The sequence below is a fragment of the Mytilus galloprovincialis genome, chromosome 4 (genome assembly GCF_965363235.1).
Source record: "Mytilus galloprovincialis chromosome 4, xbMytGall1.hap1.1, whole genome shotgun sequence".
NCBI lineage: Eukaryota > Metazoa > Mollusca > Bivalvia > Mytilida > Mytilidae > Mytilus > Mytilus galloprovincialis.
The window spans coordinates 68,798,387-68,814,084 of record NC_134841.1 but is presented as its reverse complement, the minus strand read 5'-3'; the positions used below and the strand labels follow the sequence as shown (position 1 = coordinate 68,814,084).

The 15,698-nt window shown below is 33.9% G+C and overlaps 1 long non-coding RNA gene across 1 annotated transcript; it reads left to right on the top strand.

The window, feature by feature from the left end:
* The first annotated feature begins 1,114 nt into the window (after positions 1 to 1,114).
* On the top strand, positions 1,115 to 3,206 carry LOC143070725 (uncharacterized). The gene is made up of 2 exons (XR_012976663.1): positions 1,115 to 1,323; positions 3,006 to 3,206. It is a non-coding gene; the product is annotated as an uncharacterized LOC143070725 (long non-coding RNA).
* The last annotated feature ends 12,492 nt before the right edge of the window (positions 3,207 to 15,698 follow it).

Genomic DNA, 15,698 nt, shown 5'->3' with positions numbered 1-15,698 from the left:
TGGGTTATATCTCCAATTGAGGTCATTTTAGAGAAATCAGGTGTACAAACACCAAAGTAGGCACGGGGTTTAAGTATGCATTTCCCCTCTATACATGAACTGTAACGATATATTTTTATATATATATTGCTTTTTATTTATGAAATAGATAAAGTGTAAGATACCTTAATTTTTTGTTTAAATTAAGTACAACTTTCTTAGTTTAAAAAGATATATTAAATAAACCGATATACGCCTCGTTAAAAGGTTTTTTTTATAGCAATGAATCTCACGTGATTAAATACGTTATTACAATGATTTTTATAATTGTTACAATAATGAAACAATAATGACACAAATCATAAACATGAATTTAAGTATTTCTTAGATGTTAATCTACAACCAGATCAGAGCCATATACATAAAAAGGCACAATAATATATTTATTAGCTAGATGAGCTGTTGACCTACTTAATGTAATAAATAACAAAAGCTTATTTAGATTTAAATTTATCACAGACCCTGGTGGATCTAGAAATTTTCATAAAGTAGGGGCCCTCTCTAGTCATTCTTCAATGATTCCACAGTGGCGGATTCAAAAGCGGTAAGATTTTGTGTTCCCTATATAATCCCCCCTTTTTTGTCCTGGGTTAGGAACCCCTTTTTAAAATGGCTTGATCCGCCCGTGTTCCCTTTATATTCAACCAATTTTTCCGAAATAGAACCCTGCGCCCCCTTAAATCTACCTCTGGGTTCTGGGTTATATCTCAAATTAAGGTCATATTAGAGAAATCAGGTGTACAAACACCAAAGTAGGCAAGGGGTTTAAGTATGCATTTCCCTCTATACATAAAGCGTAACGATGTATTTTTATATATGTTTTGCTTTTTATTTATGAAATAGATAAAGTGTAAGATACCTTAATTTTTTGTTTAAATTAAGTAAAACCAACTTTCTTAGTTTAAAAAGATATATTTAATAAACCGATATACGCCTCGTTAAAAGGTTTTTTTTTTATAGAAATGAATCTCACGTGATTAAATACGTTATTACAATGATTGTTATAATTGTTACAATAATGAAACAATAATGACACAAATCATAAACATGAATTTAACTATTTTTTAGATGTTAATCTACAACCAGATCAGAGCCATATACATAAAAAGGCACAACAATATATTTATTAGCTAGATGAGCTGTTGACCTACTTAATGTAATAAATAACAAAAGCTTATTTAGATTTAAATTTATTACAGACCCTGGTGGATCTAGAAATTTTCATAAAGTAGGGGCCTTCTCTAGTCATTCTTCAATGATTCCACAGTGGCGGATTCAAAAGCGGTAAGATTTTGTGTTCCCTATATAATCCCCCCTTTTTTGTCCTGGGTTAGGAACCCCTTTTTAAAATGGCTTGATCCGCCTGTGTTCCCTTTATATTCAACCAATTTTTCCGAAATAGAACCCTGCGCCCCCTTAAATCTACCTCTGGGTTCTGGGTTATATCTCAAATTAAGGTCATATTAGAGAAATCAGGTGTACAAACACCATAGTAGGCACGGGGTTTAAGTATGCATTTCCCCTCTATACATAAACTGTAACGATATATTTTTATATATATATTGCTTTTTATTTATGAAATAGATAAAGTGTAAGATACCTTAATTTTTTGTTTAAATTAAGTAAAAGCAACTTTCTTAGTTTAAAAAGATATATTTAATAAACCGATATACGCCTCGTTAAAAGGTTTTTTTTATAGCAATGAATCTCACGTGATTAAGTAAATACGTTATTACAATGATTTTTATAATTGTTACAATAATGAAACAATAATGACACAAATCATAAACATGAATTTAAGTATTTCTTAGATGTTAATCTACAACCAGATCAGAGCCATATACATAAAAAGGCACAACAATATATTTATTAGCTAGATGAGCTGTTGACCTACTTAACGTAATAAATAACAATAGCTTATTTAGATTTAAATTTATCACAGACCCTGGCGGATCTAGAAATTTTCATAAAGTAGGAGCCCTCTCTAGTCATTCTTCAGTGATTCCACAGTGGCTGATTCAAAAGCGGTAAGATTGTGTGTTCCCTATATAATCCCCCCCCCCCTTTTTTGTCCTGGGTTAGGAACTCCTTTTTAAAATGGGTTGATCCGCCTGTTTTCCCTTTATATTCCACCAATTTTTCAGAAATAACACCCTGCTCCCCCTTAAATCCACCTCTAAGCTCTGGGTTATATCTCCAATTGAGGTCATATTAATGCAGTTTTCATCACTTATTTTTCAAGATTTATCATAACACAAGTTCTATATCTAATAATGTATATGGCTGAATCCGCCCCTGTAGAAATTATCTTTCTGAAACACAAAATGCATTTAACTTTTACACATCTAGTGTATGACAGACTTTAAAACTTTTCCAACTGAAGCCAGAAGCCAGAATTTTTTTTATTCTCATAGTGGTGTGAACATGATTGTTGTTCCCATAATACTTGTCCCCCCCCCCCCCTGGAACAAGTCTTTGAATGGTAATAAGTTCGTTGGAACAAACATAACATATTTTATTTCCACCTTCTTAAGATATTTTCCTGGAACTAAAATGTTATATGGTTTCATAATATCTGTTCTTTTAGAGAGAGTGTCATTTGATTTTTTACACTTGATCACACCTTAGTTGATATTCACCTCACATTTCATTTACCTGGACATGAAGTACATACAAAGAATATGAAGAGTGGGCAAGAAAAGGGGAACGTGAACCCTGGAACACATATTTTTTTTTAAATCTCCGGACTGACTTAAATTTAGTCCCTGTTTATTTTTTAATAGACTGTGAGAGAAATCAGGTGTACAAACAAGAAACACGAGGCCGGGATAAGGTACCGGTACTTCATGTATCTCTAACAAATGTAAAATTCAAAAAAAATATTATAACACTAAAAAAAAATTTTAATAATGTTTTATTTAGTGTATAAAGTGCTTTTTCAAAACTAATATATTTTCTCGTTTCAGCTGAAAGTACCTCTCTAATAACTGTTTATGTGCTGCTTAAAAATATATTGCAGCACTTCACAGTTGCTTGAAAGGTTGAAAATGTCATCATGCAGAAATTAGAGCAGATTCCTCAGATTAAAATCATTGAAAATGGATAGATGCACTGGTCCTGGTGGTATACATCGATACAATTAATCTTAATTACATTTGGAATGAAAATTGTCTTCTTTTTTGGTTTCTTGCACGATAAAACCAATATTTAAAGTGAGTCACTGGTTAAAAGTAATGTTTATTCCATTCTTAAACCAATGCATGTATATCATCAACTTAGTCTGCTGTGCATTTCTAATGCAAAATAAGGCAAAATGTTTGGTCCGATTTGATTCTGTTATTACAAACTTTTTAAACAAATTACTTCCCTTTGTCAATCTGGGACTGGTTCCATACCGGACAATATTGGCTTTTGCCAATGCAAAGTATGATGGATTGAAAATTATGTATCGGCGGTTAAACTAATTTTGTATGAAAAATAATTTCTGATGTCGTAAGTATTTATCTAAACAACAAGAGGGACGAAAGATACCAAAGGGACAGTCAAACTCATAAATATAAAACAAACTGACAACGCCATGGCTAAAAATGAAAAAGACAAACAGAAAAACAATAGTACACATGACACAACATAGAAAACTAAAGAATAAACAACACGAACCCCACCAAAAACTAGGGGTGATCTCAGGTGCTCCGGAAGGGTAAGCAGATCCTGCTCCACATGTGGCACCCGTTGTGTTGCTTATGTGATTACAAATCCGGTAAATAGTCTAATTCGGTTGGTCACATTCATGAAATGGAAGGGGATTGTAGTTACGACGTAAGGAACATATCCGATATCATTTGTGAAACGGTTATTCCATAACGGTCAACCAACTCGTGATGGCGTCCGTAAAATTTACGAAGGGATGATTTCAACTTCACCATTTGGAACTCTTGGTTTAATAGCTTCCTTGTGAGCAATAACCCTCTATCAAGAAAATCGTGATAGGAAATGCAAGCACGGGAATATCGTATCAATTGGGAGATATATATCCCGTATGCAGGTGCTGCTGGAATGTTGCTACTTAGAAATGGAAAGTTCACAATTGGAAAGCTGAAATCATCTCTTTTGTCGTAAAGTTTTGTTTTCAACCGACCCTCATTGTCAATTTCTAGATGTAAGTCGAGATATGAAGCTTAACTGTATCTGTAGTATCCTTAATCTCCAATTCGATGGGATAGATGCGTTCCACATAGTCACCAAATTTTGAATTGTTTAGTGAAAGTACGTCGTCTATATAGCGGAAAGTAGTGTTAAAGGATATTGCTAACTTCTTATCTTTCTTCCTAAGAAGTTCCTGCATGAAGTCAGCCTCATAATAATAAAGAAACAAGTCGGCAAGTAGAGGGACACAGTTTGTTCCCATTGGGATGCCGACAGTCTGTTGAAAAACACGTCCTCCAAACGTTACAAATATGTTGTCAATCAAGAAATCAAGCATCTTGATAATATCGGTTTCAGAGAATTTTTTGTTTGAATCAGAGTGATTCTTTACAAAGTATGATTTATCCCTCCCCAAGACAAGATACTTGTATCTACGTTGGCCATTCTTTTTTATGAAGCAAAGTAATACCAACTCTTTCAATTTGTCTTTTAGTTTGGAATGTGGAATACTTGTGTAAAGAGTAGAAAAGTCAAATGTTTTAATACTGTTACAAGATGAAAGAGAGTTAGATTGTATGTACTCTAAAAGATCTTTGGAATTTTTAAGTATCCACATCTGATTCACGCCACCTCTAGAATAGGCAGTTTCACAATAACTTTGAAGCCCGTCTTTGATTGCTGATAAAATAAATGTTAATAATTTAGAAAGAGGTTTCGTGGAGCACTTGGAAGTTTTTAACAATAATTTCTGATGTCGTAAGTATTTATCTAAACAACAAATTAATGTAATTAAAAGATTTCAAAACCTAAGATTACGCACAGGTAAATTTGCTGTTCCTGCTAGCTCTCCATTGTTAATAAAAAAAAAATGAATGTCCCTCATAAAGGAGACAACTAAAAAAAAAAGGTATCTAATTACAGGGTCGGGAATTGGCAAATGGACTATAATAATGCTTTTTTTTCTGCTTATCATGTTCGTGGCTTTGATCTTGTTGTACGTGGTTTAACATGATGATGATGGAAGTGTTTAACGACATTGACTGGATATACATCCCGCGGGCAATTGGTGAGCTTTAGATATTTTCTGCAGTTGGTAATCACAAGGATTTGTATAGTAAGACTTACTATACAAATCCTTGGTAATTAGCAACAGGTTGAAGGCAGCTATTTTGTTGCGCAGCCATCTTGATTATGCTGAGTTATTTTTGGTTTGTTTACTCTTTTGATGTTTCTTTTGTACTTCACAACGGCTACTTTCAGGTCCAGGTTGGTTAGCTTGATAGCCCGCTAACAACGACGATGGCGTACTAGTCTACGAGTTTCTGACGTAGTAATAACGATGACAGGTAGCTTATTGTCAGTACCAAAGTCGTGAGACAGTTAAATGAATGTCCATTATTCAACACCTCGGTTACAGCTCTCGAGCGTATGTCGTCATAACACTCCCCCATCAAAAATGAATTTTGAAGTGTATGCTGACGCGGGTTGGTTTCTGTCATCGAAAGAAGTAAGCCGTTAATACATCTGATAATAAAAATTCCTAATTTTTGAAGCAAGAATAAAACAAAAAATTTCATCGCACGAAATTAAAATAAAATATAGTGTACGAAAATCCATACAAATAAAATATTAAATAACGATATGTTTTGTTTCTATTAAATTAATGAAATGAAATGAATAGACAACTTTCGAGTTCGATGCATTTCCGTCAAAAACTCTGGTTTTAGTGAACGTCATTTGTGTGCTTAGGGGCGTCGTCACTTCCATTCCAATGTTGGGCGAGTGGTTGGAAAACTATACTTCTATATTGTACGAATTATTCGGCAAATTGAATTCTCAAAATTGACAATCAGCACTACTGTCATTAGGGAATTGTCATTAAGTACCTATATAACAAGCATTATTTCTAGTTTATCCTGCATAATGACGATCACTAAGACGCTTGATGAACGTTAATAGTGCAGGGATACAGGTGATCCCCTCTATCTGGTAAATGACGTCATAAAGGCGCGTATAATTGACGAGTTTTTTCCGGTGACGGATGAACTCGAAAGTGGTCTATTGAATTAAAATTTCCAAACTATATTATGTAGATTTCTCATATTTCTCGACTGTCTTCAATTATTACAAACAAAAAGAAAAATGTTTATTTAGCGGTTTTTTTCTAAAACAATATATCTTCATTGTTTTTTGATATTCCAAAAGACATCTTATTTTGTTTGTTTGCCAAGCTTACTTGTATGCGGTTAGTACCATCACTAATAACTCCTAACTATTAAAGACCAAATGACCTAATAAACAACAACAAATGGAAGTTTTTAACGACCTTGACTGGCTAGGCACAATAAACCTGATAATTGGTATTCAATATATATAATCCTAGGTCATGCCTGACATATTTCACAAAAACGGCCGATGAAAACTTCGATAACTCCTTAAATGTTAAAATGTTAAAATGATTTTATCAAAACAAAAATTATTAGATGAAGAGTTATATTATCTATCGAATGCATACCTTCACAACACACTAAAACATATATTTCATGTCCTGAGTGCACTCAGGACGTCCTGAGCGGTGTTTAGACGTACCGGTGTCGTTTGTTTAAGTGTTTCATTTTTTTACATTGTCATTTCGGTGCCTTTCTTAGCTGACTATGCGTTATGGGCTTTGCTAATTGTTGAAGGCCGTACGGTAACCTAAAGTTGTTAATTTCAGTGTCATTTTGGTTTCTTGTGGAGAGTTGTCTCATTGCATGGCAATCATACCACATTTTCTTTTTTATGTTTGTAAAAGTTAACGCACGACAAATGATGAGAATTATTCACCTAGCCCTGGTGTCAGGTGAGCTAAAACATTTGCATTCAAGTATGACTACATATTTTGGAATCAAAACAAGGACACTATTGACTATTGAGCGCGGTTTTTATATAATTATCATTAAAAGTGTTTTGTGTATGTTCAGTGGAAAATATTACAGAGTAATGAAATGGAGTTTTGAAAACGATCTGTAAAATGTCGAAACATATACAAGAAAAACATACAATCTTCACGCTATACAATAATTTCTACGGAATTGGCTTGTACAATTTCTTTCGACAGGCTTGTAAAATTCTTCTTTACCAGTCAACCGAATTATAATATACAGTGTTAATTTCCATTGTTTAACGCAAGCGTACATTTTAGCTAAATAAATTAAATTGTAGTGACCTGGGGTCGTGTCATCGAAGGTGTCTTAGGACTAAGACATGTCCCAAGACCATCGTAGGAGAATTTTTTGCTCTTAGCCGTGTTATTGAAACGATCTTATTTTAAGAGATGTCCTAATGGTTGTCCCACCTTCAGAACTACTAATAAGGTCTTAAGGACATTTTCACTTTAATGATAACTTTATGATGTCTTAGCATATAAAATTAAAGAACCTTAGTGAGCACGCTCACATACCCCACGTCCCCACATTGTCACTGGAGAAATTGAATAAGTGTAAGAAAAAAAATTGTATAAAAAAAAATAATGAGTAATAATTTCCTGTCAATATGCACATCTACATAGTATGTCCTTATTATCTACAAAATTTCATGTAATACTGTTGTGTGGTTTCAGAGGAGTTGAGATGACAAACTGTTGCAGAAGTACATTGAAACAAATAAGTTCAAAGGGGCCTAACTCCTAGAAAAAAAATGAATCGTAATTTCCTGTCGATATGCACATCTACATAGTATGTACTTATTATCTAAAAAGGTTTCATGAAATTCTGTTGTGTAGTTTCAGAGGAATTGCGATGACAAACTGTTGCAGTAGTACATTTAAGTAAATAAGTTCAAAGGGGCGTAACTCCTAGAAAAAAAATGAATCGTAATTTCCTGACGATATGCACATCTAATAGTATGTCCTTATTATCTAAAAAGGTTTCATGAAATTCTGTAGTGTAGTTTTAGAGGAGTTGCGATGACAAACTGTTGCAGTAGTACATTGAAGCAAATAAGTTCAAAGGGGCGTAACTCCTAGAAAAAAAATTGAATCGTAATTTCCTGACGATATGCACTACATAATATGTCCTTTTCATCTAAAAAGGTTTCATGAAATTTTGTTGTGTGGTTTGAGAGGAGTTGCGATGACAAGAAACAGGACTGACGGACGGACTGACGGACGATATGACGGACGGACGGACGGACGGACGGGTCAAAAACATTATACCCTCCGCAACTTCGTTGCATGGGGTATAAAAATGAATCCTGCAATTAGCCAACTATTGTACAAATAACAGGTACATACAAATAAATGTTTGCTTTTTTGTACTTGTCCTGTTACCCCAATTCCACGTTGAGCAAGCAGTTGTATGAACATTTCCAAACCAGTTCATTTTGGGGTCCTCTTCGCGGTCCGTGTTTCAACGATGTCGATTTTGTGAAATTAGAGACAATGATTTTGATTTTATAACTAAAGTTTCAAGTGTTGGGAGTAATTTCATGATAAAAACAATATATGTACATTGTAGGAAAATATGTATAAAATTTATTTGACTCGCTACGAAACAGGAGAAAAGCTAGAGCCTCGCTTTTCGTCCTGTTTCTAAAGCTCATACAAATAAATTCTATATTTTCCAACAACATAAAATTGAGAAAGGAAATCGGAAATGTGTCAAAGCGACAACAACCCGACCAGAGAGCAGACAACAGCCGATACAATACATATATTGTATAAATAGATTCTTTTGTATATTCTTGTTAAAATAAAATAAAAGTAAGAATAAAATAAAATAAATCATTAGGTAAAATTTGTACTTCTGTGTCTGTAAAATTCGGACGTCTCTTCTTCCACATTTTGTAGGGTTACGGTAGAGCAATACACACTATATAATTACATGTATGTCCTGAGTTTTTATACCAAAATAACACGAGATTTTCTTTTGATCTAAAACATCGAAACAGTTTGGCACTTTGAGTTCGTCTCATCTAATTATTTACAACTAAACATATATTTTTAACGTCCATGCATGTGTTTACAATTTATTGGTACCGTATATGTTTAAAATGTAGGATTTAAGTTTAAGCATAATACGCGTGCAAATGGAGCATATAGAAATCCTACTTTTTGGTATATTCTTGTTAGATTAATTACATTATTATACGGCGAGATAATTTCACGTAGGACTACTATCACGTTGGGTATGGTTGTCCTGCGAGAGAACGTTCTGTGCTGGTGATTTGGTCCTGTCAGGTGCTGGTGGGTCCTGATTCTGTGCTGGTGGGTTTGTTTACATTGTATCAGAACGGCAATAAAACGACTGTTTTGTTGCTTAATTTTTCTCTGATGCGTCATAAGTACCATGCAAAGTATATTACAACAATATTATATTGCAAAAGTCGTGCAAGTTCGTTAAACGGAATTGTCCTGACGCAGTGCTGGTGATAAGAAAAACGGTCCTGGTTCTGTGCTCCTATGTCCTGGTTCTGTGCCTTTATATTTTAGTTAAATGTGGCATATATTCAAGATCATTGATGCTGACTGTTATTGGCTAATTAACTGTTGTCTGCTTTCTTGAAATTGACATTGTTGTGAATCTGTTTACTGTTATTATGAGAGAAAAAATACCCCTATATTTTTATTTTTTTTTTTAAATTAACTGTAATCTTATTTATTGGCCTGTTAATGGAACCCTTCTTGCACCCTTTTAAGATAAGAAAATATGTTTACGATTTTCGGGATTACGATCATTTTGCAAGCTCACCAAAATACGTTGTAAATTATACAATACTTATATAAAGTAGATGATGTGGTATGTTTGTTGTCAATGGACAAATTTCCATAAGAAACCAACGGAAGTATGTGTTAACAACCATACGTCATCGTACGACCTTCAACAATAACCCATAAAATAAAAATGTAAAAGGTTTTGCATAAAAATGGAGAGCAAAAATATAGAACAAAGTACTTTCTGAACGTTTGAATCATATGTCTTTAGCAGCTTAAAACACATTTGTTTGTAAACAATTTAGTGCTGACTATAAGAATGACAATAGTATTGCGGGTTTGTTTGTTTGGTTTTTTTTGTTGTTTTTTTTTGGGGGGGGGGGATAAGTTAGAGCGAGATTACAGTGAAAGTTTTAAGCTTGGCATAGTTTCTCGTAAGATTTAAAAGTTGTATTTTAAAAGAAAAATGTATCTTATAGCTATTAAGAATCCCTTGCTGTATCTGTAAGATTTTTTCAATATAATTTTTTTGTCTGAACGGTTATCAGGTATATTTTTTATCGAAAGTTCGATAGAACACTAAAAAAAATCACTATTTTATGAAAGGGCAGACTAGAATATGTCAGAGAATGAAGACGAGATAACCTTTGTACAGAGATTTTTGTTATGTTTAGCATTGGATCAACACAAGGGTAAATTATTCTTAAAGATCTATTTAAAAGTATTTGAAACTACCGTTTGCTTTGTTAATTGTGCCTTCAATTTCAAAAATTAAAATATCTCCTAGCTTCATACTACCAATTGAGTATAAAACAAGTATATAAGTTTAAAAAAGAAATTCTTAGATTAAACACCTACATTTAACTTTAAAAGGTCATAACAGTTTAAAACAATACAAATCTACACACACAAAAAACTGGCTTAATTTCAACTGGTTATCAACCCGAATCGCTATAAGATCATATATAAGCTCACCTGTGTCGAGGGGTCGTGTAAGGTTCATGTATTGTCTTGGCGTCCGCAATTACAAAAAGATCTTTTCTGAAATTACTTGACCAAATGTTACCAAATGATTTTTCAAGAGTGAATCTAGGAAAAACAATATTCATCAACAAACATGACCACTGTCTGTTTTAAAATGTATTCGAGTTTTTAGTTACAGCCGATTCCATTGAGTATGTAGGCAAAGGTAATATCTTTGGTTAGCTTGCTTGTTAGCTAAACCGTGAATTCATTGTTATGTTAGGTATACTACCCTCCTTTCGAAGTAGCCTGGTCCTACAGAGAGAAAGATGTGTCATTTGTCGGACTAGTCTACTCTTAAAGTAGGGTAGTTTATATAACCTAACAATGACTTTTCTGTTCAGCAAGCAAGATAACCAAAGATAATCCCTTGGTCTACACACTCATTGAAATTGGCTTTAATATTGCAAAAGTTCAAGCAATTAGGGCAAAACTTACCGAGTAAAAAAAAACAAAAGGCCAATGTCTATCTACCTTGCACATTTCAGAAAATTCAGATCAGATAACGAAACTGGGTCCAGCAACATTTATAAGCAATTTAAGATTTTGACCCTCAGTTTCCATTCACCACAAATATTCTCGTTACAACGAATCATTTTAAATACAAAAATACCAGTTGCAGCCTTTTGTTTATCTATTAATATATGTATACGGATAAAGTTATGAAAGGCAGCAGGGTCACCAGGGTGAGGAGTCCATGTCATCTGAAATAAATGCTAAGCATAGATCTAGAAAGCGACAGATAATCATGACATTAAAAAAACTCTCTTCTTTTCGACTTTTTTCGAACAAATTGACACATAAAATGAATTATATAGTATTGTGGAATTTTTAACATGTGTTCAATTCATTGGTTACACCTTTTACTAGGATAACAATCCTTGGGAAAAATATTTCAGAAAAGAAGATGGAAATGTGAAATTTTCCGTGCGTCAGGTGCAACAGCATGCGAAAAGCTAACATGCCTCGTCAGGGTGGAATCTAAAAAGTCCAAGAAAATTTGATTTAAAACCTTTATTCGTTCCAACAAAGTTATTGAGATTTTGTTGAGGATTTAACCATCTACGACAACATTCTTTTTTCAGAATTTACAGCTCTTCTATAAATATATGCAAAGCAAACCATTGATCAAATTGCTTTCTATGATTGTTTGGATGTTTGTAAACGACAGGTAAGTAGTCTGTTTACTATATACTAGAATTTGTTTGGACAATAAACATTAACTATAATTCCTGTCAGTTTGTATTTGTCCAATCAAATCCCAGTATGTATTGAAACTCCGCATACCTCAAAACATCCAAGCAAACATAGCAAGCAAGTCAATCAAAGTTTTTTTTTGCATGCTTTTATAGAAGAGCTATAATGCAAAGAAGCGTTTAAGTCTTTCGCCAAAAAATACTATCAATTTCTTTTTGTCCTATGTAAACTTCCGTACCATTTCCTTCCATTCATGATCATTAAATTGAACTGTAAAATATTTCTTGGTACCTTCTTAATTCCTTTATAAGTCTTATGTATACATAATTATGACAATAACTGTTGTGAGCACAAGATTTACTGCACACTTTTAAAGGTCTGCTTCATCAAACATTAAAATGTGAACTTAAGTTTTGAGACTTTTTTAATCGACACGATTGGAATTTTTGTATATGAGAACATGGTTTATCTATTATTTGAAAATGCGGCTTTGAACTAGCTTTCAGTACCTGCGAGCATTCGTTGTTCAATAATGTGTGTCTTTGTGTTATTATTTTATGTGATAAATTGTTGTGTTGGTACACCACTGTAACAATGAAGGAGGGTTGGTTGGGTGGAAGTGGGGAGGGGTATGCAGAGCGCTAACAAACATGTCTATGCGGCATGGGCTTTGATCATTGTTGAAGCATCAATGTAAGGGGCATTTAATATCTTAATAAAACTATTCTTATTTTAGATACTATATATTGTTATCTGATATTGGATGAAAGATGTTGCCCTTTTATGTAATTATGTAATACAAGTTACGATCATTTGAAAACACATATTAAATAGCCAAATGGATGCACAAGAGCTAAAATAGGAGTCATTGATCCTATTGACAACAATTATCTGCCCAATTTTATTGATTTTGTAACATTTGTTACAAATATGACCAACTTCTTATCCAAAATCACCAGCACCGTATCAGGACCCACCAGCACAATGACAGGACCCACCAGCACAGTATCAGGACATGAATAAATTGAGAAAATGCTAAATTTTAATAAATTGCAATGTTTTTTCACAAAATAGTTTTGCCGTGTGGATTGCGGTATGGAAAGCGGACTCTATGAGCATTTTTGTTTTATTTTTTCAGTTCTAGATTTTCTGAAAATGAGCACTTTTGTGTTACGCTTACTGAAACAGTTTAGAGGGTCAACTTTTAAATGGTTTACATATGAACCCATAAGAAACAAAATTGAATAATCTCAACTGTTTTCTTCCATTTTTTATGAGTGAAAACGTCAAAAATCATCATTTTCGTCTTTGTTTACATTTTTTCATTGATCACCAGCACCCGTCAGGACCGAATCACCAGCACAGAACGTTCTCTCGCAGGACAACCATACCCACCGTGACTATAGGACCTCTTTGTTAAGATTATCTTAGGACACCTTCGATGTACAGTCTGAGATATATCATAAGACAGTCCTAAAAATGTCCTACAATTTGTCCTAAAATATAACTTAAGACAAATCTTAGGACTCTTTCGATGACACGGCCCCTGCAATACAAGAACCGTTCAATTGAGTTTGGTTATATGTCTTGTGTTTCTGTCTCTGACCTAGGTTTTCTGTATTTGGCAGGTGTAGTGAATCATGACATAAGACATTGTTACGTGTACTTTCGAGCAGGACTGCTGTTTGTATTTTTGACATGGAACTCTTGACCAGACTATGACTTTTTGACTCTCGACCTATGCACTGTGGGTGTGTCATCATGATATAGTGTGTTCCTTGGTATATTACCTTGACCTCAAAATATAATTTTCAATTGACCTTGCTTCTGAATATGTGGCATGTAGATGTATTGTCATAAGATGGTGAGTCTTATGGCACGAGGAACTTCATGTGAGCTTGCCCTCAATGTACAACTTGTATATTTTGCTTGAATTAAATGGAGAATTGTCTGATTGGCACTCATACCACATCTTCTTATATCTATATTAGATATATAAATATATTTGTTAGTTTTGTGTACCACGATGACCCTTTCCTCAAAATCTGATTTGTGTTTTTTTGACAAGGAACTCTTGACCAAACTATGACTTTTTGTGCTGCCAGATGTGATAGATATGGATAGTCTGTATTTACATCTTAAGAATTCACACAGAGGGTATTCGCATATCAATAAACTGAACTCAGTGCAAAGAACCTTAGAAGTACACTTAGACAGAGAGCTCAATCTAGTGAAACACACCTTAGAAGTACACTTAGACAGAGAGCTCAATCTAGTGGTCACATGTAACTTGAAATATCACTGTCTATTACCAAACTGCACCGAGATCCTGAAAAAATATGCAAGTTAATTCTAATAGAAATAGAATTCAATGGAAGTAAATAAGCTGTTACTAAAATAAATGTAGAATATGTCAATTTGCCACAGATGCTCCTGCTTCTGAAACCATGAGTAAACTTCAACATATAGATACAGGATTCACGTAATTTTTACCGTTTTGTGACCATAAGCATTGTGTATAAGTTTCGAAACATTTGGTTGAGGTTAACTAAAGTTAAAGAACGGACACAACAGATTTAGCATTTTCCTATCTTCAGGCTCCGTGTTGACATTTGTATCATTGGTACTCGTACCACACCTTCTTACATCTAATAACTCATAAACAGTGACGCCACCCAATATTGAAATTGATAGTTCTGTGTTATGGGGTAATAAGCATTGCGTATAAGGTTTATACAATTTGAATGAATCAAACTTATTTAAGAGAATGGAAACGAAAAATTCAGCATTTTCTATGCTTTTAAAGGGACATGATAACTCATGAATGGTAAAAGTGACGCTACCAAATTTGAGATCTGATTTTGTATTGTGTGGTAATCAGCATTGTCCCAGGTTAGAGGAATGGTGGGGATCCTACTTACATGTTTAACCCCGCCTTATTCGGTATGTATTTGACTGTCGCAGGTCAGGTGTTCTAAATACATATGTGACCTAAAGCTTTTGTTCATACACTTCATTTATTTTAATGAATAAATAGTCATATCTTATTGTTCATCTTCATTTTTGCAGACGCCTTGCTCATATAAAAGGCACTGAAATGACAATGTAAAACAATTCAAACGAGAAAAGAAATTGACATGCAGATTTATGTACCAAAAACACCCATCCCAGGATATAAGGGGGTGTTCCAACCATATGTCCCCTTTCAAATGCATTGATCGACCCAAAAAAGGGGTTCCAGCCCCGTAACCCCCTCTTGGATCCACCACTTATAAAACACCTTTCTCGCTGTACGATTCGTGTATATAAGTTGGACCCAAAATCCACGTAGTTCCAGCTCCGAACCGCATACTACTCCACACTAATTGATGGACTGGGTGATAGTTCCGGAACAGAAACAATCCTTGGCAGTTTCAGAAATAAGAACTAAATCATCAGCATATAACATAGTTTTATGGGACAATCTTTGTTGTAATAAGACCATTTGTAAAACAGAACCTCTCTGTTAATAGTATCAAATGTCTTCCTTAAATCTATGAACCAGGCATATATATTTTTAACGATTTAAATGCTTTATCAATTATTTGTTTGAAGAGTTAAA